Source organism: Microtus pennsylvanicus, chromosome 1 (assembly GCF_037038515.1).
Source record: "Microtus pennsylvanicus isolate mMicPen1 chromosome 1, mMicPen1.hap1, whole genome shotgun sequence".
Lineage (NCBI taxonomy): Eukaryota > Metazoa > Chordata > Mammalia > Rodentia > Cricetidae > Microtus > Microtus pennsylvanicus.
In genome coordinates, this window is record NC_134579.1 from 206,283,205 (window position 1) to 206,305,001 (window position 21,797).

Genomic DNA, 21,797 nt, shown 5'->3' on the forward strand with positions numbered 1-21,797 from the left:
GTGGAAGCTGAGCTGTTAGTGGCCACTTTTGAAATAGGAGAATGGGTCAAATACACAGGCGCGCGCGCGCACACACACACACACACACATCAAAACAAAAAAAAATCGAGGTTGTAACCTAGAAAAATTTCTAGAATTTCATTGTTTGGTATTTCTTAATAAAGTGTGTGCCAAGAGGCGGGGATGCGAATGTTGTCCCCACCTCTCTCTATTAAAAGGATGTAGTAGGTGACATGCTTCCAACGAGAGGGTAGGTTTTATTGTTCATGCGGAAGAATGCATGGGTGGAAATCAGGAAGACATGCCACTTCTCTCTGATTGGTACTGAAGAGTTTTAATTTGTCCTGTGTTTGTTTCAATTATGCCGTATTCTACTTCTGCAGTTAAATTGTTCTTTTCTTATTTGTTGTTCATTATCAAGCCAGTCTAATAGTATTGAATACGGCATAATTAGACTTTTTTTTTTCCCCTCAAAGGAGAGGTTTTTTTTTTTTCCCTCACAGAAAACACAGAATATTTTAAGGCAATGTTTTAGTGTTGGCGGATATTTTTATCTGTAGTGAACTCATGAGGAAGCTAAGCCACTCACTAACAACTCCTTTGTCACCTACTGGAGCTGATCTTGCTTATTCTTGAGACCTCACCGTCTTCCCATGACACATCTATGTTTGTGGCGTGTGTGTAACTCTGTGGGTTGGCTCAGGGGTTGCCGCAGAGGGCTATGGCGTGGAGGCTTGCTGTGGACTCCTGAATCTGAACACATTCTAGCTGGAGTGAGCACAGCATCTCGGCATCCACGGTCTCCTTGTCGGCCAGTCGCTCCTGTCTCTGTGGGCTGTTGAAAGTGCTGAGAGTACCTTAGATAGCTGCTTTTATCGTGAGATAATATTTGCTGTGATTTTCATTCCTTTCCTCTCAAGAAAGCATAGTCTGCATGCCAAGGGCCATTATCACTGTCTAAGGACAAACAGCCTGTCATACATTTTATATACATTTTTTTATATTGCAAATTTGTATTCTTAGAGAAAAGGGCTCAGAGGACTGAGGGGATGGTTCAGTGGATAAAGGACCCAGGTTCGAGTCTCCAGCGCCCATGTAAAGATACATGGCTGCATGTACCTGTAACCCAGGTGGTGCTCTCTCTCTCCCTCCCACACCTCTCATGTGTGTGTGTGTGTGTGTGTGTGTGTACGTGGATTCCAGTAGCTCACTGGCCAACTAGCGCAGTCAGCTTCTGGTTCAGTGAGGGGCCTGTCTCAAGGAAGTGAGGTGGAGAACCACTGCAGAAGACACACGTCTTGCTTTGGCCTCTGCAGGCGTGGGCACAGGCATATGCCCACATACTTCCGTGTGCCTGTACACTCATATCCCCCCCCCTCCCCGAAATGAAATGGTCTACACTTGGTTCTGAATCCAGTGCATGTTCTATTTTGAGAATTCCTGCCCTGGGTAATTTTCTTCTCTGTATTGATGCGCACAACTGAGTCTAACAGGTATCTAAATGCTATTTGAAAGCACAGTTCATCCCTCCTGGCAAATCAAATAACGGAGGGATTCAATTCATTTGGGGGGAAGAAGCATTTGGCTTTTTTAAAACGCTTGCACTATTCAAAACGTTTTATTGAATCACTTTTCCTTTCACCAGAAATCATAATAAAAACAATAAAGCTAAGGCTGCCCCTGCCATGCTTAGGTTATGTGATTATTCCTTGTATAAATGAAGCTTATTAAGCTTAATGTTCGTTAAACTGAAATCAAACATTCTATATAACAACTAAAAAACATCCTATTCCATGTGATCTGGGGGAGTTAAATTCAGACACATTTATGCATTTGGGTTATGTTAGGGCTAAACTCACTAGTGAATGGAAAACTTAAGACAATTTATTCTAAACATGTTTAAATCATTACTTATGAGACATTTGACTTCATTTCTCCTCAAAGCTGATTTTGAAATTCTTCTCTGACCCAGCATGCACCAGTGTGCATGCACAGGAGGGCTTGAGGCAATGGCCAGAGAGGTCCCTTCTGGTCTTTTTCCTGCCGCCATTCTTATTCCGGAAAATCATCCTTTCTCAGATTTACAACATGAAAAAGATTTAATACATTAAAGCAACACAGCCAGTCATTCAAAGCATATGTTACATAAAATATAGTAGATTTTATAAGCTGTTAAAAAAAAGTGTTTTTAAAAGGAGGGGTCTGAATGCAGTGATAATGCGTTTGCTTAGCTCATCAAAGTTTTGGGCTCTTCCCCTAGCACTGGGAAGAAAAAATAAATTAAAAATATTTTTAATCTCATATTTTTACTTCAACCTGCTTGTTTTTGAGTTTAAAAGAAAGAAAGGCAAATAAACAAAAGCATGAGTGTTTAAAAGCCAACCATGTTGACTTACACTAGTTGTTTTAGTACTTAGAAGGCTGAGGCAGGAGGATTACTGAGAGTTTAAGGCCAGTCTGTTCTACAAAGTGAGACCTTGTCTTCATAAAACAAAACAAAACAAACAGGATTAAAGCCCTAAAGCAAACAAAATACAGCCAAGCCCCATAAACTAGTAAATCACTGCAGGGAATGCCAAGCAGTTTCCAGAAGGCTCACATACCTGAAGGGCTTTGGAGTCCCTGCAGGTCTCCAAAATCAGGAAGCTAATTTATCAGGGACAGGACTTGCTGAGTGGCTCCTTGCGTCAAGGAGTGAAAGAGAGAAGGTTTGGGAAGTGCTCACCGAAGAAACACCCTCATGCCAACTTCTTAGCTAATTTTGGGTGAGGAAAATTTATGCGTTCAGAGGACGCTTTCTTATTTTATTTTTCTAAGTCAACATGCCCGTCTAGACTCTGAGCTTTATTGCAAGTAAAGAGAAAATGGGCTGGATCACCTTAAAAAAAAAAAAGTCTCAGCTAATTGACCAGAGGCTTGTCCCTCTGCAAACATCTCTCTGTAGGCAAACGCTGAGAAAGTTGGAATCGGGCCTGGCAGGACAGAGGAAGGCCACCCCCTCCCCTATTATCCGGAGCAGAGTTTCCAATCACAGTCAAGCGGTGGTGCTAATTCCTTGCTTCTGAGACTGCATTTCCTAATTTCATGGTCATAACAGCCTCGTGAACGGCTTCTACCAAAACTGAAAACACAAGGCTCCATGCTCAGCAGCCCTGTGACGCCAGGAGAGGCCAATGTCCCCTCCTCTGCCATTCCCTAGCACAAGAAGGCAGTCTCTGGGGGACATTCTTCTCAAGCAGGTACTTCTATCTCTTCTCCATTTCTTTACAGTTTTCCCTCTTTCTTTCTTTTGGCTTTACTGTGCTATTATGTGTAAGCAGGCTGGAGTCTCAAGAGCTCGCCTCCCCTGTGAAAATTTGTCCGTTTTCTTTCTTTCATTGCGCCAGGGATATTTTACAAAGTTTCTGGCAAACCTTACCATGATGTTAGCGTGTTAAACCTGACCTTGGTGCCGTGGAAATACACTCTGGGAGCCACGTTCAGCTGAGCCAGAGGGCGACGTGGTTATTTTAGTACAGCTCTGACAGGCTGCCTGCCTTCCCCAGATCACGTCTGTTTATTGGTCCCAGGTCTGGCTATTGGAGATTCTGTGTGGCTGAAACATGCGCGAGCTTAAAAAGTTCCTGCTTTAGACTGGCGTTGTACTTGCCTCAGCGCGACCTTGTTGCTTAATCTTTGGTGCTGTGACTTACAGGAGCTTGATCTCAGTAAGCGACCGGGATAAACCTTCGTTTGTTTTTCCGAAGGTAGTTGGGTTTTCTGCAAAGCGATGCAATCTAGTAATTCATCTTGTCTTGAAGCTGCCCGGTGACCGTGGGCGAGTTCTGAGCCCCGTAGCTCAGACCTGAAAGTAGCCATGGGTGACTGGGTTTTCTTTCTTCCTTTCTTTTGAGGCAGGGTGATGTGGATGTTAAGGATGGTGCCACACAGCGTGTGCCACTCGCTAACGACGGGGTAGTGACTAAAGGCAGAGAAGGAGACTTTCATTTTGGCCACAGGGAAGCCGCCCGTTTCCTGTAGTGGAAAGTCTCGTGCTTGAAGAAGAAGTTGCCAGTGTTCGTTCTCTCTGACTTGCCTACAAAAGCCTAGATGGTTAGAATCCATTTAAAAACTTTTTTTTTTTTTTTACCTAATATAAGGGTTGGGTTTTATTAAGATGTTTGATTGCGGCATGAAGTACCACTCACGGGTGCCAAATGTTTTAAAATTAGCTTCTTGGGCCAAATCTAGGAGATTTATAGAGCACCTCCGCCCACAAGGCTGCTGGGAAATGTATTGAGTTTTGAATTTGAAACAATAATGTATGCTGAGAGGGGGGAAAGTGAACCTGTTTAAATTTATTTTTTAAAAAGTCAATAGGGCGGGGACCTCTGTGATCTGAGGTTCAGCCCCTATTTCTTTTCTTTAAAATTCTTTTCTCTTCCCCCCCAACCTAATAAAAAGACAAACGTTTTGCTCTTGTCTTGCTAATACTCCAAGAAGGCCCCATTCTTGTTCTTGTGTAGATATAAGACTGTAGCAATTGGATCCAATCTTGTAGTGATTGGTAGATTTTTGTCACAGAAGTTAGAAATAAAACCGAGCCAGGTGTCAGAGACAGGCCAGGCAGGAAGAAAGGCAAAATATTGCCTGTGATTATCAGGGTCTGTGAGTGTGTGAGCTGTGTTGCTTTGGCACTTGCATGTGATTGTTCAGTTTTGTTGCGCATGACAGCAGAGGAGGAGAATAAAGCCCTAAAGAATAAATTTGCTGCAAAAGCAAAGTCAGACAACTATCTTTTCTTTCAATGATCGTGGGCTTTCGTTCAGTTTAGGGCTCAGAACCACCTGCCATCCAGTCACCCATCCGCCTTCCTCCAAACGGAAACCCCTGAACCCGTATAGACATTACAGCGGGTACCTGCTGAGTCCACTTGCTCAGAGTGATTGCTTGACCTGAGGCCACGGTTGAGTTTCAGTTTGCTCCATGAATACAGGGGAGGCTGTAAGGGAAAACAGCTTGGGTAAGACCATCATGCCTTTGGTAAAATGCATAGGAGATGTAGCCCTTCCCATCTACCTCTGCCTGGGCTCACTGGCTGTTTACTGAGACAGAGATACCACCTACGAGACTCCCTGTGAGTCCCTATGAGACACAGGGACTAACCGTGTGTGTGTGTGTGTGTGTGTGTGTGTGTGTGTGTGTGTGTGTGTGTGTGAGATATGATGTGTGCAGGGTGGGGGTGGGGCTTCTGTGGTCCATAGTACACATGTGGCGGTCAGAGGACATCTTTGTGGAGTCACCTTTCTCCTTCTATCTTTCCATGGGTTCTGGGAATTGAACTCAGGTCGCCAGGCTTGCACAGGGAGTATTTCACTCTGCCGTACCCACCCCTCCGCCCATGCTCTTTGTAAAGGAAAGCCCTCTACAGGTAGCTTTTGCTAAAGATGGTGATGATGACGGTAATTTTGCCTCTTAAAGCGACATCCTAGTAATCTTTTTTTTTCTAGATCATCTCCTGAGACCGCAGCAGCGAAACTGCATGGTCCCAAGAACTGCACGACTTTCTAGGAGTCTACTATTTTTGTTCTCCTCTGAAAGTCCGTGATTCTTAGAAATCCAAGAAGCTTGAGCTGTCCACCCATCCCTAGATATATCCTGCTATCAAGCGTATTCCCCTGTCTAGGTTGTCCACCTCAGTTAACCTTTTGGTGAGGATTCACAGGTCCAGGGAAAGTGACCAAGTCCCCGCCTTAACTCCTCCTACTTCCTAGCTGTGCCATTCACCCTTGGCCTCCAATCTCTGCCAGGAAGGAGCAGTACGAGAGTTGTACCAGGTGTCCACTACATGGGCTCAGGGAGCTTGAAGCACGCATGGAACTACTTGCAGCCTTCACGTTTTAGGAACTCAATATAACGCTTGTAATAATATCAGAATTTAGAGATCAGAGACAGCAAGGTTATGAGTTCAAGGTCAGCCTAGGCTACCCAGTAGTAAGTCCCTGTGCTACTCGACTATCCCCACCCAAAGGAAAGAAAGAAACTCAATACGGAGTTTTTCCATTATAAGTGTGGTGCTCAGTAAACGTCCTTTGAATCAATGGATAGAACCTACGGGCAGCTTCCTAGATGTGAGAGACTGATGTCCATCCAATTGCAACACCGAATTTGTTCCAAAAACATAAAAGGGAGCTAGCTATTCCTGCCAACTGAACATTGCACCTGCCAGAAAACATTCCTACTTTGTGATCCGTAGGGAAAGAGAAGACGGAATGCCCCCAAGGCCCAGCTCTTCATCTCTCTATGGCCCCTTCTTTATATCTCTAAGTAGGGTCACCCCTTCGTGAGGAACAAGGTCTTGCTGAGACGAGCCTTTCTGAAACCATGCGATGCACGCTTTGTGTCTGCCTTCACATTGCAAGGTCAGGTGGAAGGGTGAGATGCGTAGCTCAGAAGAGCTACTGCTTCTTTAGCACACATGAGATTCTGGGTTACTTCCTGGCGTCATTACTCCCAAAGAGAAGGGCTTTGATCTGCTGTTGGGCAAATGCTCCTACTCTATGCACACATGGTTTGGATGCTAAATTTCGAATTCAGGCCGAGGACCTAAGATAGGCTCTCCACTACTGGTCCTGTATATGTTTAGTGTCACAAGCTTGCAGTAGTAACTCGAGGGTTAGGCAGATCTCTTGTTTTGCTTCACATCGTTGATCCCTCAGTGCTGGAATGTGCAATGCTTTTCCTTGTTGTCACATTTAACTCTCACACCAACCCAGCAATCATATGACTCCCATTATACAAAGGAGGAAGTTAAGGCTTCGTACAAATAAATGATAGGGTCCCACACAGTTTCCAAGGTGGCAGCCTAGTCTTAGGAGACAAAAGTCCACCTAATCTTCAAGTCCATTCTATCATCAGTATTTGATAGCGAATATTTGTTTCTGAAGCATTTTGCTGTTATGAACCTTGGCCTGGAGCAAACTGAGCTCCTATCCCAGGAGATAGCATACCGCCCCCAAAGCCCAGTCTTTCTGCAGTGACGACACCCGACTTACAGAAGTTTCGTGGCTCCTGATGCAAACTCAAGGTGATAATACGTATGCACGTTCACCTTCATCAATGCAGACTGTTGCGCGACATGCACAAATAATTACTTAGCTGTATTGTGAAATCCTGCGAGGAAAGAGAGCAAGGTTTGAGGTTCAGTGTGGTGCTAGGGAGTGCAGTGCGAGGTGGTCTCCCCGAGCCTGGGAAGAACTCAGGGTGTGCAGACGGAAGTGTAAGTGGAGGGAGCCTCTGGGCTTGCCATAAAGCTCCCCTGTGAGGTCGGGGTGGCAATGAGGTATTGGAAGAAGTCAATCTGCTTCTTCCTGAGGTGCCAGTGTGACTTGGGGGATGTTCTCCGGTGGGAGATGACAGGGGCTAGTGCAGAAGCCGTCAAATGTCTCATTGGTATACCCTGTCACTCCATTTTCTCAACTACAGCCTCTAGGGATGTGATCTGGCTCTAGCCTCTCAATTAAAGTCAGCAATTCTCAGTTCTTTGGGGGTTCTCCTTGCTGAGAATAGACAATATTAATAGGGCACAGTTTTCACCTGCCCTCCTTAAAGACAATCACATGACCTTTTGGTCACTGCTCATTGGGAGCAGAGGAGGCGGATGGAGAGGAGATAGCAGTGCTGAAACCTCCTGCTGAGGAAGATTAGTCAGCTTGCTAAGTGGCTGGTGGCCCTGGTTGCTGCCCTTCTCTGGAGTGTTGACATGACACGTTTTTGTTGTTGTTGTTGTTGTCAAGATTTCTTATTCCTCGGGTCTTGTCAAACCCTTTGCTTGTTTGGGGGCTATCAGCTAAATTCTCTAAATGGACCGATTAGGGTTAGGGTTAGGGGTGACCTCCTTCTCCATGTGCTTCAGAAGATATACGTGTTGAGACCCTTCCTCCCTCGGTGCTCCCCGAAAGAGTCTCATTGGGGTATTTGCTTTGAGAATTGTGATAAATATTCTTAAGAACTTGACAAGGAACTTTAAGTCCCTCTGTAGGATGATAGTCATCTTTTGAACTCTGTTTTTTATTTGCTACAATCAATAATTCATTAGGATTTGCTTTATTAAAACATTACAAAGAGAGGGAACCTTGTAAAGCTGGTCATATCATGAATACAAGAATCTGATTTTGCATCTTTTTGTGTAAAGCTATGTCACATCTGTAAATTCTTCCCCAATAAGTGATTTTTGGAAATCCCGTTTGCATGGAATCTCTTATTGGAAAAGATGTAGTTCAATTTGACTTGCTTATTAAATTCTTAATTTTGCCCGGGAATGAGCAATAACCATAAAGCTCTCCTGTAGCTCATTAAACTCTGTGCTAAAGAATCTGCTGCAGACCCGATGGGGAGCCCCAGGTGCCAACATGGGGCTTCTGCTCAGGGCTGTATGGTTGTACCCTGGGAAGGATCTGGTACCCATCCGTGTTAGAGATGCAGTGCTGTGTTTGATTGAATGCAATGCATTCTTTGTTCTCTAGAAGATTTTTAAGAATCAGATGTGAAAGTTTAGGCACATACCATTATGCTTGATTGCTCCAGACTGACTGTGACATGTGCTTAATTAATTGAGTAGGAAGTGAGGTATCTTCGATAGGGATGAGCTCCGTGGTGTGGAAGCACCCAGAGGAGAAGTTAATTCTGATTGGCATAGAGGAGTTTGGGACAGGAAGTGACACTTGGCCTTCACACAGAAAAAAGGGCAATGGTGCCCTAGGAAGATGTTAGGGGGTAGAAGACTCTAATCCAAGGTATGGAACAATCACTTAGGGGAATAAGGAGTTGGTCTTAGAGGAAGATAGGTAAAAAGTGTGCAAGGGGGAGTTAGCAAGAATTTAGGACTGTGGAGTTAAATGCCATTTTAAGGACTTCGGATTTCATACTGTAGGCATTAAAGATTTTTGTGCGAGGTTGTAATGAAATGATGCCTTCACTTTGGAAGTCCTGTGCAGATTGAAGTTTTTAGTTGAAGAGTGAGCACATCAATTTGAAGGTGATTGGAACAGCTCAAGAGAGGTGAACTATTAATTTAAGTGGACGACTTCAATTGGGCAATTTAACAGATCTTTTAAGGACTCAATTTTCAAATTACAATTGTTGATGGAGGTTAAAAGAAAGGCTTTCAAAATGGTTAATAGAGAAGTGGGATGGGTATCAAAAGACATCGCCACAAAGTGGTCCTGGTGATGCAAGCCTTCATCCGCAGATACTCAGGAGGCCGAGGCAGAAGGATCACTCACGGAAGATCTCGGTGGGTCACAGAAAGAGTTCAACACCAGCTGTGAAATTCGATAATACCATTCTCAAAATGATAAGTTAGGAAAGGGTGGGGAGCGTAGTTTTGTAGTAGAGGGCTTGCGTAGAACATGCAAGATCCTGTGTTCAGTTTCCAGTAACAGATAGCCAGACACGCATGCACACGGAGTACTCTGTTATCTCCATAATGGCAAGATGGATCTAACCACAGAGCTGCTATAAGACTGTGTTCAGGGATCACTAGGGACTAAGTAGCACACTTCATATGTGGGATTGTTTTATGGCAAAATAGTCTCATTTGGATCAGCTATAGATTCATAGCCTAATAGCTCCATTTTGTATAAGATGGAGACCGCTGCAGTTATTATAATTTATTCATACTTGTCAAACATGTATGCTACATTGAGTTCTTGAGCAACTCTCTGACTTCGGAGGCCTAATTCCCTAGCAAATGGTGGAAGGCGTGGCGCAAGGGGTGTGATTCCCATGCGGGTACCAAATTACGCTTCTGTCTTCAGCAGCTTCCTTTTGGAACAGCAAGTTAAGCCATTAGCATATGCACAGTTAAGCCCATAGGTGCCTGTCTGGGAGCGGAAGATGGCAGATGCTATCGGAGGCTCTGTTTGGGAAGGGAGCCTGTTAAACCTCTTGTCACTGTTGATAATTTCATACTGCTGGAGTTTGGAGCCAAGGGCGGCAATTGGAGGGCCAAGGAAGAGGACGGGGAGACTGTTCTTTTCCCTTTCCTCTTCTTTGCTGTCTTTTAAAGGAGGAGGGTATTGTAAAGGTTAGGGTGGCGGTTATGTAAGAAAACAAGGCAAGGGTTTATTAGGGACAGGAGTCAGCAGGAAACACTAAGCACATTTAGTACCAATTAGAATGAACCTTGAGGGTTGCTGAGACGTGCTGAGAGTGTCCCGTGGTAGCTGATGCCTGACTCTCCTGCTTTGAGCAGGGACGGACATACAGGGGAGCAGTGACATGGTGACACTCTTCGGGACGAACACTGCTCTTGTTGCTTTGGTGTCCTGCCCTCCAGCCCACTGAACTTCACAAATCAAAGGAAGAGCTGCTTCAAATCTAGTTAGCAACAATAACAAGAAAAGATTCATAGAAAAACGTTTTCTAGGAAAGGAAAAAAACCAGAAACCAAAAGTCAGCTTACTGTAGCGCTCATGTTGCATAAGCAGGATTCAAGTGCTGGGTTATTAATCACCCAGAACAGTTCACAAATTATTGTGTCCAGATGAGACAGGCCCTGGGTCCCCTGTCTCACCATCTGGACCCTGTCCATCCCACTCCTCCCTCAATACTTGGAGTAGAAGGGACATTTAAACGTGCCAATTTTCTCCTTGTGGGAAGCCTTGTTGTGTGTTGAGCAAGGAGAAGGATTTATGTTATTACACAGAAGAAGGCTGGGGGCTCTCCAAGGCCTCAATTTGTTGGTAGGAAATCCTAGCATCTACTACCACTTCTATTTGGAACTTGAGTACCTCGGGCAGGTTTGTAGATATATAAAAGTATGGTTATTAGGCTGCACTTGACTTCTTCATCCAGTTCCTCAGCTCAAAATTTATTGCCTGTTTTTTTTTTTCCTTTTTATTTATCAAACCTATCCTCAGAGGAGAGGTATTTTCTGTAGCCACAAGAAAACATCTGTGAGCTCAGACCTTAGAGGCAAAGAGCCAATGAGAACATTTGGCATGTGAAGCTCAGGTTACAGGAGAAGAGAATTAATCAAGGAAACCCTTAAAACTACGAAGAAGGCAAGTCAGAAATGTCTCTTATCGCTGGCAGGCTGAAGTCCTGAGTTCATAGTAATTAAGAGATGTCAGAATCCACAATGAATCAAGTAGGAGTGTCGTATTCTGGTAACTTTGGAAGCTGGTGTCGGTCCTGACTGCCAGGATTTACGGTAGATTATATAATGGAATCCCGAGTTCTGAGACATCAAAGGAAAATCCTGGCTCTTTTGCCACTCACTCTCTTAGGTCAAGCTTACACAGCAGCGAGCCAAGTGGAGGGTTGAGTAGTTATCTGAAGTGGGCAGTAGAGACGGCCAAACCAGATAATGCATAACCAGAAAGTCACTGTGGAGGGAGAAGCGGGGACTGAAATAGGATAAAGAGCGAGGGTAGAATGCCAGGAAACTTGGTCAATGTCCACAGTCCAGCTCCACTGGACAACAGCCAGGGCCTTGCTTCACGTAGTTGTTCAGAACCAGTCTAAAACACCAGGGCAGCATTTAAAAGTTTATTACTAAGGTGGTTGCATGCTTGTGCAAGTTTTTTCCATATCAATGATATCATTGGTGATTGTGTCTAACCCTAAGTATCTCTGTTGAATGCAGCTCACTCTCTCAGATGCTGGGTGGAAGTGGTAGAGGGAGCCCGCACCATCTAATTTAACATGGGGGAAAGGTTTCTTGCAGAAAGTTGTTGAGTATCATCTTGGACTAGCTTTTCTCCCGTTCACAGTGCATGTGCTTTTCCCATTGAAAACACTGCTGCTTTCTAGCACTTGGGGTTCATTATGTTTCATGGAACACCACAAAGAGCAACACGACACCAGTAAAATCTAGTGGCCCTTACAGCAGCCAAATATAGATGAAGCGGAAGAAAATGACTGAAAAAAAATAACTTCAGGAGAATGTTGGAGGCCCTTATAGAGGAAATGAGAAATTCCCTCAAAGAAATTGAGGAAAAGACAAACAAAAAATTGGAAGACATCAACAAATCCCTTAAAGAAACCAAGAAAAAGCAATCAAACATAGGAAACTATTCAAGACTTGAAAACTGAAATAGAGACAATAAAGAAAACACAAGCTGAGAAAATTATAGAAACAGAAATCATGAGAAAATGATCAGGAACCACAAATGCAAGCATAAACAGCAGAATACATAAAATGGAAGAGAGAATCTCAAACACTGAAATACAATAAAGGAAATAGACTCATTGGCCAAAGAAAACATTCAATCTAACAAAAGCTTAACACAAAATATCCAGGAAATATGGGACACCATGAAAAGACCCAACCTAAGAATAATAGGTATAGAAGAAGGAGTTCATCATGTTTATATGTCTGTATCATTTTAATTTCAGTAGAACACAAGAAAGAAGTGTACAAGTCCACAGAACAAGGCTTGGATTACGTTAGTTCACACACACACACACACACACACACACACACACACACACACACACGGTAGAATCAGTGTGGTGTTTGCTTCTTTTGTTTGATATGGAAACCACAAACCACCTAATTTGAGCAGGTGTTTCCCATCCTGAAATACAGCCATTGACCCACCGTTGTTCTGTGTAAATCTGTCAGTGTGGACCAGCTACTTCCGAAGACTCATTCACTAGTAGACGGTCCACTTGGTCTCTTTTAATTTGGGGAAAAGTTTATGGGTAAGGCCCACTGTCTCTTGTGATTAGGAAATAAAGATACCCTAACCTTTCAGATGGACCAAATATTGGAAAGGCAAACAAGTTTTCCCACTCTGCTGTATCTTGTACATTTTACCCATAACCCAACACTTTAAAAACGTGAACTTGGCACCATTCTCTTTTTTTTTCCTTCAGAAGCTCAGGATCATATTTGAAGTGGCCCATGGATGTGGTCATAATATATTGTATGAATGTATGAAACTGTCAAGAAATAAAAAGACGGAAATGTTTTGAAATTGGAAGTGGCTTCATAACCTTGTGGTCACGATGTACTAACAACCACAGAATTGTTAAATGAGCAAATTGTGTGCCAAGTGAATTACTAACCAATAAGGATTTTATTTAAAAATGGCCAGGGAAATATTTCTGAAGTACTCCTAAAGAGTCTGTTGAAATCTCTTGTAATAAAGTAACAATGCAAGAACAATTTTGTATCCAAGATAAGAAAGCTGTGAGGGTGGTGAGCTAAACTGTATCCTGGGAGGTATCGCAGTACCCGCCCTTAGCTCTGCGCAGTGAACACACTTCCACCCTATTGTCATGTCTGTGTGGCCAACCGATAGTGCACAGCTGAAGAGGTGTGTTCTGGACCTGAATGTTTGCTTTCAAATACTGTGGGCAATGGGTTTTGGTTCCAATGGTAAAAATAGAAGTCATCCCAGGAGTCTGAGTTCAGACAGTGAGTCCTGGCCTGTGCAAGAATGAATCAATGTTACTAACTATGTCAGTGGTCAAGAACGCATGTCCTACTTAGTTTTTGTCTTGACGTGTGTTTGTGTGTGCTTGTATGTTCACATGTGTATGGACTCACTGTGGATGCAGGGCTAGAAATCTGGTTTTTACACTTGTGTGTCAAATATTTTCTCCACTGAGCCCTCTCCTCCAGCACACTGCTTTGTGTGCATTCATGGTGTGTGTGTGTGTTTGTGCGCACACGTGCCTGCACACTCGTTCATGTGCAAGTATTCAGGTTCAAGTGTGTGTGTGCACATGCGTGTGGGCATGTGAGGACAAAGTCAGCTGTTGTTCCTCAGGTGATGTTGGTTTTTCGAGTCAGGATCTCTTATTGACCTGGAACCTACCTAAGGGATCCACTGTCTCGCTCTCTCCAGTTCTGTGATTACCAACATGTGCCACCATGCCTGGCTTATTTTACATCGGTTCTGGGGCATAGAACTCAGGACTTGATACTTAAAAGTCAAGTATTTTATGGTCTGGGTGATCAGTTTAGCCCTTTTCTTAATTTTGTGCTTGAACATAGTCAAGGAGTTGGATGTGAGCTGATATTTGGAACTTTGAGACACATCCGTTTTTAATCAGCTTGTTTCGTTGAAATGGAGGTCCCAAACCGGCATTCACCAACGGAATCCTTTGAAATTACCCGGATCTCTTCTGCCTTCCTGTTAACAGACACAAGGAAGAGGTTGCCCGCAGAGGCACAAGCATAAGCATCTTTTAATATAATTTGTGCCTGAGCATTCGGTCTCAGCTTGGCTCTCCTAGAAAGAATGCAAATAGTGATCTCAGTGGAACTGCCAGGAGATAGGTGTGGACGTGCTAGTTTCTCCCTTTTGTTTCTTGGCTTCTTCCTTGATACATAAAGCCTAATTCAGACGCGAGTTTGGGGAATGAGTTTTCAATGCTTACTGCCTGAATAGCATTCTGTAGTGATTTGAGTTGAAGTTAAGAACCACTGGCCCTGTGTGGTTGAGCCTTCTTCCCTTTCCTTCTCTTTTGTCTTCTCTCCCCCTCCTCCCTCCTTCCCCTTTTCTTCACTCCTGGTCTCCTCTCTGCCTTTTCCTTTCCCTCTCCTTCTCCCCTCCCCTCTCCTCCTTTCTTTCTCCTCCCCCTCTCCTTTACTCTGTTACCTTCCCCCTCTGACTTGCCTCTCTTCTTCCCTCCCCGCCTTTCCTTTTCTCTCCCCTCTCTCCCCACTTCCCTTTTCTTCCTTCCCCTCTACATTTCCTTTCTAGGCAGGCATGGAATCCAGGGTCTGGCACCCTCAGGGAGGTTGCTCTACCACTACCGAGCTACAAGCTATGTCTCTCTTCGGCTCTGACTTTACCCGCTATCAGGGAGAGTCACCATGAGGACTGCCTGCCCCAAATACAGATGTTTTGAAACCTTTTAAATTGTATTTTTTTTCTCTCAAAGCTTTACAATAGCTGCCAGCCAGTGGAAACCTTTCTTTCTTTGAAGTCCCTGCCCTCTTCCATTGCTAATTGAGCGACCCTGGCAAGAAGGGCATGTGTGTGAATTTTTTAACCCTAAAGTGGAGAATAGACTTTTACTCCCAGTTGCTACCTCACCACAGCCTCTCAATAACTGAGAACCTGCTGCACTGGACTTAATTCTTAATTTCTAATTAGTTCTTTATTCTTAATTGTTATCGAGCGAGAGCTTGATACAAGAACGTATGTCGTGTAGGTTGACCAGCAGCCGTTACGCGTGTATTGTGGACACCGGTCGCAGCATTTTTTTACTTAAAAATTAAGACCGAAAATGTCTTAGGAACTTTCAAATCCGTCTCTCACTTCCTCACAGAGCATTTTTGAAGTGGCTCACAAACCTCTTGGAAGGCCATGCCTCTATTACAACAAAAGTCCACATTGTCACCACGGGCAGCTGTGTTTATTTGCAGTTTCTGAAGCCAGTAGCAAGCATGCAACATGAAACAGTAAAAGCCCCTCTGGTTTGCAAATATCATGCTAACCTTCACAGCGCTCAAATGCTCAGGAAATCTGAGTCAACGGAATAGTATGTAGGTTTATTTTTATATAACCTGCCTGAACTGTGAGGGAGGCGTGGACCTGGGCTTGCCTGCCAGTCTGAGCTGCCAGTGAACTAAAGCTGGTCTCACTGAGGGCCGGACTGGCGGGCTTTGCTCAGCATGATGACTTCCTACTTGTGGAACCGGGCAGCTCAGGGTGTGGAGGTGGGGAGGCTCTTCAGGAAAGCTTCTGTTGAGACCGCGTCTGCCCAGCTGTGTAGGAAATGAAAGGTTCTAGCAAAGCCTTTGCTTAGTGACTAATCAGAATGTTAAATAATTTTCTGCCAAGTCTGGGCTTAGTCACCGTCCTCAGAAGCGCTGTGGGACTGGTCAAGCAAGTCTTCAGAAGGTATAGATGATCAACTGTCCTCGGGCACCAGAAACTCTCTGAGCCCCTGGCTGCAAAGACAGACTTGGCTGGCTCCAGGCTGTTTAGGAGCGCCCCCCACACCCCAGCAACTCTGGTTTATTAACTTAAGCGGCTACAGTTCTAATCCCTCCATTAGAAGTCTGGGCAGCTGTGAATCTGCCCTCCTGAGAATCGCAGAAGAGCTGTGGGGACGATGGCTGCTTCTTATTTCCAGGAAGACAGTGCCTGTAGCTGTTTGCCAGCTCGGGGCGGGCAGCTAGTTTGATTCTTTTTTTGGATAGCAAGCAGAGAGACGACGAAGAGAAGGGAAAGGGGGGAGGGTTTGACAAATAAATACGTCCTTTATCTTGATGCGGATGTGCCCAGTAGGATATGCATCGACGCATGCCAACCCGGGGATACGGCGCCACAGTTTTCAGTATACGTTACTTCTCTCTCTCTCCTCCTCTCTCTGTATGTGTGTGTATGATACGCGCATGTCTATATGGATATGTGTATGTTAGTACCCATGCTCATGTGTGTGGAGGCCAGAGGTCAAGGTCAGGCAGCTTTTCTTATTTTTCTCTACCTTAGGTTTGACAGGGAGGCTCTCACTGAATATGGAAACCACCGACTTGGCTAGGATGGCGGTCAGTGAGCGCCAGGGACCAGCGCACCCCTGCCTCTTGGTGCTGGAATTGCAGACGCATACCTCTGCTCACAGCCTCTGTGGGTGCTGGAGATTGGGATTCCTTGTCCTCAGGCTTGGCTGACAGGCACCTTCCCTGTGGAGCCATCTCCGAGCCCTGTACTTGTGTGTGTTTCTGTGCACACGACAGTCTCTGAGTTGTCTTGTGTTTTTCTTCTACTCCTGAGGTCCTGGATTAAAACTTAATTCCAGAACATGCTGCTATTGCTAGGATTTTGGTAGAAGTCTGGAAAACAACAACAACAAACCCAAAACAACAACAACAAAACCCCAAACCAGCAACCACCACCACCACCACCACAACAACAACAACAATTAACCAAACACCAAGGCTCAAGATACTATTGAACTCATTTGGCTAAGTTACCGTGCCATTTTGATTTTATATTTGCTGGGGCTAAAAAATAACTCCGAGCTTATTTCTCTAGTTCCCAAGTTTTTTTTTAAACTCTGTTAATATTAAATACTCCTCTAAACTAGTAACTCTAAAGGGCCAAAAAATAGCACTAAGACTATGTCAAAGGATTAATGCAGAGCCGACATGTGGGACGGCCTCCTCCCCCTTCTCTAAAGCATTTTTTCTACAGATAGGAGACAGCTCTTTCAAGTCCGCTCTCTTTGCAGCCTGTTTTGAACCTTACTAGATTAACGGAATTGTCAAATCGTTAGCGTCATCCTCTGCCTTTCATCCTGGGCGGAATATCTGAGGAGAGGGTTCTGAAGAAGGGGGGCTTCCTTCATCTTTCTCATGGCTTCAGACATTTCAGTATTCATCGCCCGTCACTGGAGGCCAGTGACAAGGCAGAGCAGAGCGGAGCGTCAGGGCATAGAGGGCGGAACCCAGCAGAAACGCTCGTCTGTGGCATGAAGGGAGCAGAGGAAGAGGTACAGGGAGACAACGGGGACAAAATTTATTCTTCCAAGGCGTGCATCCGGTTTCCTCCAAATGGGCTCTACCACCTGATTCTGCCACCTCCCAACAATGCCATCAGATTGTGCAGCTGGCAATGGACTGATCCATTAAGGAAGGCGGAGCCACTTCTAACTAGTGCCACAGCTGGGGACCAAGCCTTTACCCCATGAGCTCTGGAGGGGTACGTGATAGCCAAGCCATAATAGTATTCCTCCATCCCAGGATTTCCTAGTGCATCGTCTTTTACAAAGAGCAGCTCGTACGGTCATGCACAGTTCTAAGATCAATGGCAGGGTACCCCCGCCTGCTAGTATAGTCAACCAAGCTTCAGAGGGATTGCGACATTTCCTGCAGATGCCTCCTCGGGAGGTCCGTGACAAGATGAACGTGGGAAGATCCCTCGGGATCTTGGCCGTTGCAAATTGGGGTTTGGGTTATGAGGGCAGGCAAAAATTTTAGTTGACTGAGAGAGATAAGAACACTGTGAAAAAGAAGGACCTTGTCCCTGGAAGAACTTGTCATCAGTCTGGAAGAAGGAGCTCAGGCTTCACTGTGAATTAGCATTCTTGTCTTTCTGGTGTGGGACAGAATTCTGTGATGGCCTATCTCCTGTTTAGGGCGTGTCTACTTAGTCTCTGAGTCTGAGTCTTTCTTCCTGAGGCTTTATCCCTGTTTATCGTCACAAGTACAGTTTCCTGTCTGCAGGAGATACCTAATAGAGTTGACATACACTCTTTCTGTCTCCCATCCATCCATCCATCCATCCATCCATCCATCCATCCATCCATCCATCCATCCATCTTCAATCATATATCTATTGTCTACCAGTTTTGCTTAGCAAAAAGACTATTACCCAGTGTCTTCATTCACTAAACTCAATCCCATGTTGGCTTCTCTCCTATTGGCGAAGTTGTGTCATGGGATTTCGTCTCAAACCTGAAAGGCAAAGGGACCCTTTGGCCAGCAAATTCTGGTCACACAGCTCGGTTTTGCTTTCCTACTGAGTTCTGACATGGACTACTGGAACATGTTGTTTGGGGACTTCTGGAAACATGAATTAAAGATGGCGGTGACTCAGATGCACAAAGGCTGCAGAGGGAAGGAGAATCCACAAAATTGCAAAAATCACACACGGGTAGTCAAGAACCGACTGCAATATAACAATGTGTGTTCCTTTCTGCTAATAAGCCGATCACCATTATGTCTCTTCATTCTCTGTTTGGGACAAATTACTTAGTGAGTTTATTTCTGTTCTCACTGGTACCTGTTTGCCGTGGTTTTCTCCAGGCTCTCATCTCGTCTCTGAGTGAATTGAATCCCAAAGAATGGATTCTAGTGTCGCTCCTGGTAGCCCTGCCTTTATGTGGGATGGCAAGAGTAAGAGGCTTCTTTTGTTAATTTGTTACTAACAGGAAGTCAAAGAGCACTTCGGTGATGGTCGATTGAGCCTCTAAGATTGACTTTGGTTTATGTAATTTATTCTCGCCCAGGCAACAGCACGGCACAGTTAAGTAGACTGTTTTTCTACTCACATTGTTGACCTGACATGTAGTCGTAAATAAGACCAGAATGTTCTGTCTAGTCTGGAGCTCTATGTATACAAATGGAGATCTTAGTCATCTGTCACTTTGGGTGCCATGATGCCAGAGAAGGACTCTATTCTGTCAAGAACATGCGTGGATCTATCTAAGTCTCTTGCCTTCTTACTACAGCCTTCGGCCATTGTCTTTTATTTAAACTTCAGTATGGTCCTGTTCATCAAAGTGTACATGGTGTTTTGCTGACAGCTGCAAGTCTCTATAGAACAGTGTTCTAATGTCCTCCATCCGTGCATACAGAACACATGTCTTCAAATCACTTCAGCAACAGGAGAGATGGTCTACTGTGCTTAAAGAAATAGGCCCCTGTTTCTGATGGTCATTCTTTAATTTCACTGGGCAGTGGGAAGATATGGCAAGAACCCCCTTACCCCCCACCCTTTGTTTTTTGAATCAATCAAGAAGCAAGCTCCTTCTGAGGGAAAATCAGGAGGATGTAAGCCACGGAGCTGCTGTTTACCTTGCTGGCATCTTGTCCTTCCAGGTAGATTTGCCGGGATAAGAGCCAGAGTTTACAGGTTGTCCTTCTGTGCCCAAGAGGAGGCAGGGTCCCTTCCACAGGCTTGTTTACCTTCCCACACTGCTGCTTCATCTGTGTTGTGAGAGCCCTTCCCACCCAGGAGGAGCCACAGAGGGAGATGATGGAGCTTCCTGGTAGGGAGCCCTCACCCACACTGTAGGAATCTGTGTCACTGGACAACCGAGAAACGGTGAGAAAAACCGTCGCTGGGTTTAGACCACAGTAAGACTGTGTGAAACCTCTCAGAGAGCTGCCCTGAGGTTCAGCTTCCAAACGCGATGCTTTGTGCTGTGCTAGGCTGGAGCCATGGCAGCCTGGGGAGCGATAGACTTTCACGGGTCTGCAGAGCCTTGTGAGAAACACAGTACAGATGACCCAGAGACGCTGTGATTCTCTCAGGCTGCAGGAGCACCAGAAGAAGGCGGTGCCTCTGAACAGTTTTCATTTCCCCAGGAAATCATTACCTTGCTCAGACTTCCCTTTGGAAATGATCATGGCACTTTTCCTACAGTAGGAAGCCGGTTCCATGGAGCCACTTTAGCGAAGAGAATAGAACTTGTCTACGTTCTCGTCAGCCACGAATAATCACTGACACTTTAGTATGTTTTATTTTAGTTCTCTCTTCATAATATGTATATAGGTATATATTTACATATGAATACTGAATAAAAGTAACATTTTCATGTTTAGACAACATGTTAATAAGCTCATGAAAATCCAAGATCTAACATGATTTCCATTTTTATATATGGTACAGAAAGCATATAGATACCTAATATATATCTGTAAAATCTGTACATGTAGACACATTTAAATTATATTGTATTTTGTAAATTTACCTAACACTAGAATTTGTTTAGTTGCTTGTGTATTTTGATAAGTCTAACTGTCCAAATCTCTTTTTTTTTCTTAAAAAGAATCCCTAAAAGCAAAAATATAATATCAAAAGGAGAACTCTTTTCCCACTTTCTTTTAAAAAGAAAATTACTATGTGGCAGAAACTCATTAAAAAAAAAAAACCTCAAGTGGGGCTTGAGAGATGACTCAGGGGTCCAGACTATATGCTGCTCTTCCGGGGTCCTGTATCGCTTCCCAGCATCCACCAGGATTTGCTTGCAGATGTCGATAACCTTAGTGCCGAAGGATCTGACGCCATCTTCTGGCCTCCAGAGGCACTGCACTCATGTGTACAAACCCATACACATACAAATAATTAAAACGTTGTTTTTTGAGACAGGGTTTGCTCTGTGTAGTCCTGGCTGTCCTGGCACTTGCTCTGTAAACAAGGCTGGCCTCAAACTTCCTTTCTCTGCCTCCCGAGTGCTGGGATAAAGGGCATAAAAATATTCCAAGCAAAAATTGTCTGTAATCCCACTTAGAAAGAAAATCTCTACTTTATTTAACTGTGTTACTTGTGTGTAAAATTAGCCAATTATAGTATTATAGTGTGCAGAATTTCATTTTCTACATTTTGTTTGTACCTGTATCGTGCATACTTTCTGTTAGGCTGCAGCCCCCCCCCCCCCTTTCTTTGTAGTATTTTCTTATTCTACTAGTTTAAATCTATTCTTTGGCAATTGCATATGTGTATACAATGTATCTTGACCATCCCGCTTTCAAGTCCCCTCTCTCTGGAGCCCTCCAGCACATCACCATCCCACCTTCATGTCCTCTTCCTTTTTAGTGCAACCCATGGAATCCAGTTAGTGCTGCCCGCGCGAGCATGGGTGTTGAGCTATCCTCTGGAGTGTGGGCACTCTACAGTGGTGGCACCCCTCAAGAAAATGATTTCCCCTTCTCCGGCAGGCACCACTGGCCTTCAGCCCCTCAGCTAAGCGTGGAGTCTCCTGAGCCCCTCCCCACTCATGCTGGATGCTGACTGGCTTGATCTGTACAGGTCTTTTGCAGGTAGCCACAGCTGTCGTGAAGTGATGAGTGCAGTGGCTAGGTCACGTCCAGAAGACAGCATTCACATCAGTCCCCATGCTTCATCTTTCGCACACCCCAGTTCCCTGAGCCCATCCTGTGAGGGCTCAGCACCCGTGGTCACTTATTCTCAGTACTTTGGCCAGTGATGGGTCCCTGCGCCGGCTGCTGCCCACTGCAGAAGAGACTTCTTTGACTAAGGCTGAGAGCATCACTGCTCTATGGGCATAAAGACAAATGTTTAGAAGGCAGTTTGCTTGGTCCTATGGTTTTCCCTTCTCTT

At 44.7% G+C, this 21,797-nt stretch overlaps 1 protein-coding gene across 2 annotated transcripts in view; it reads left to right on the forward strand.

Moving 5' to 3' along the window:
* Window positions 1–3,009: 3,009 nt before the first annotated feature.
* The window catches only part of Esr1 (estrogen receptor 1), a 349,292-nt gene continuing 330,504 nt past the window's right edge, over window positions 3,010–21,797 (forward strand). For both annotated transcript variants that reach the window (XM_075949852.1, XM_075949861.1), the window contains exon 1: window positions 3,010–3,239. The gene's annotated coding sequence lies outside the window, so the exon portion shown is untranslated. The remainder of the gene's footprint in view (window positions 3,240–21,797) is intronic.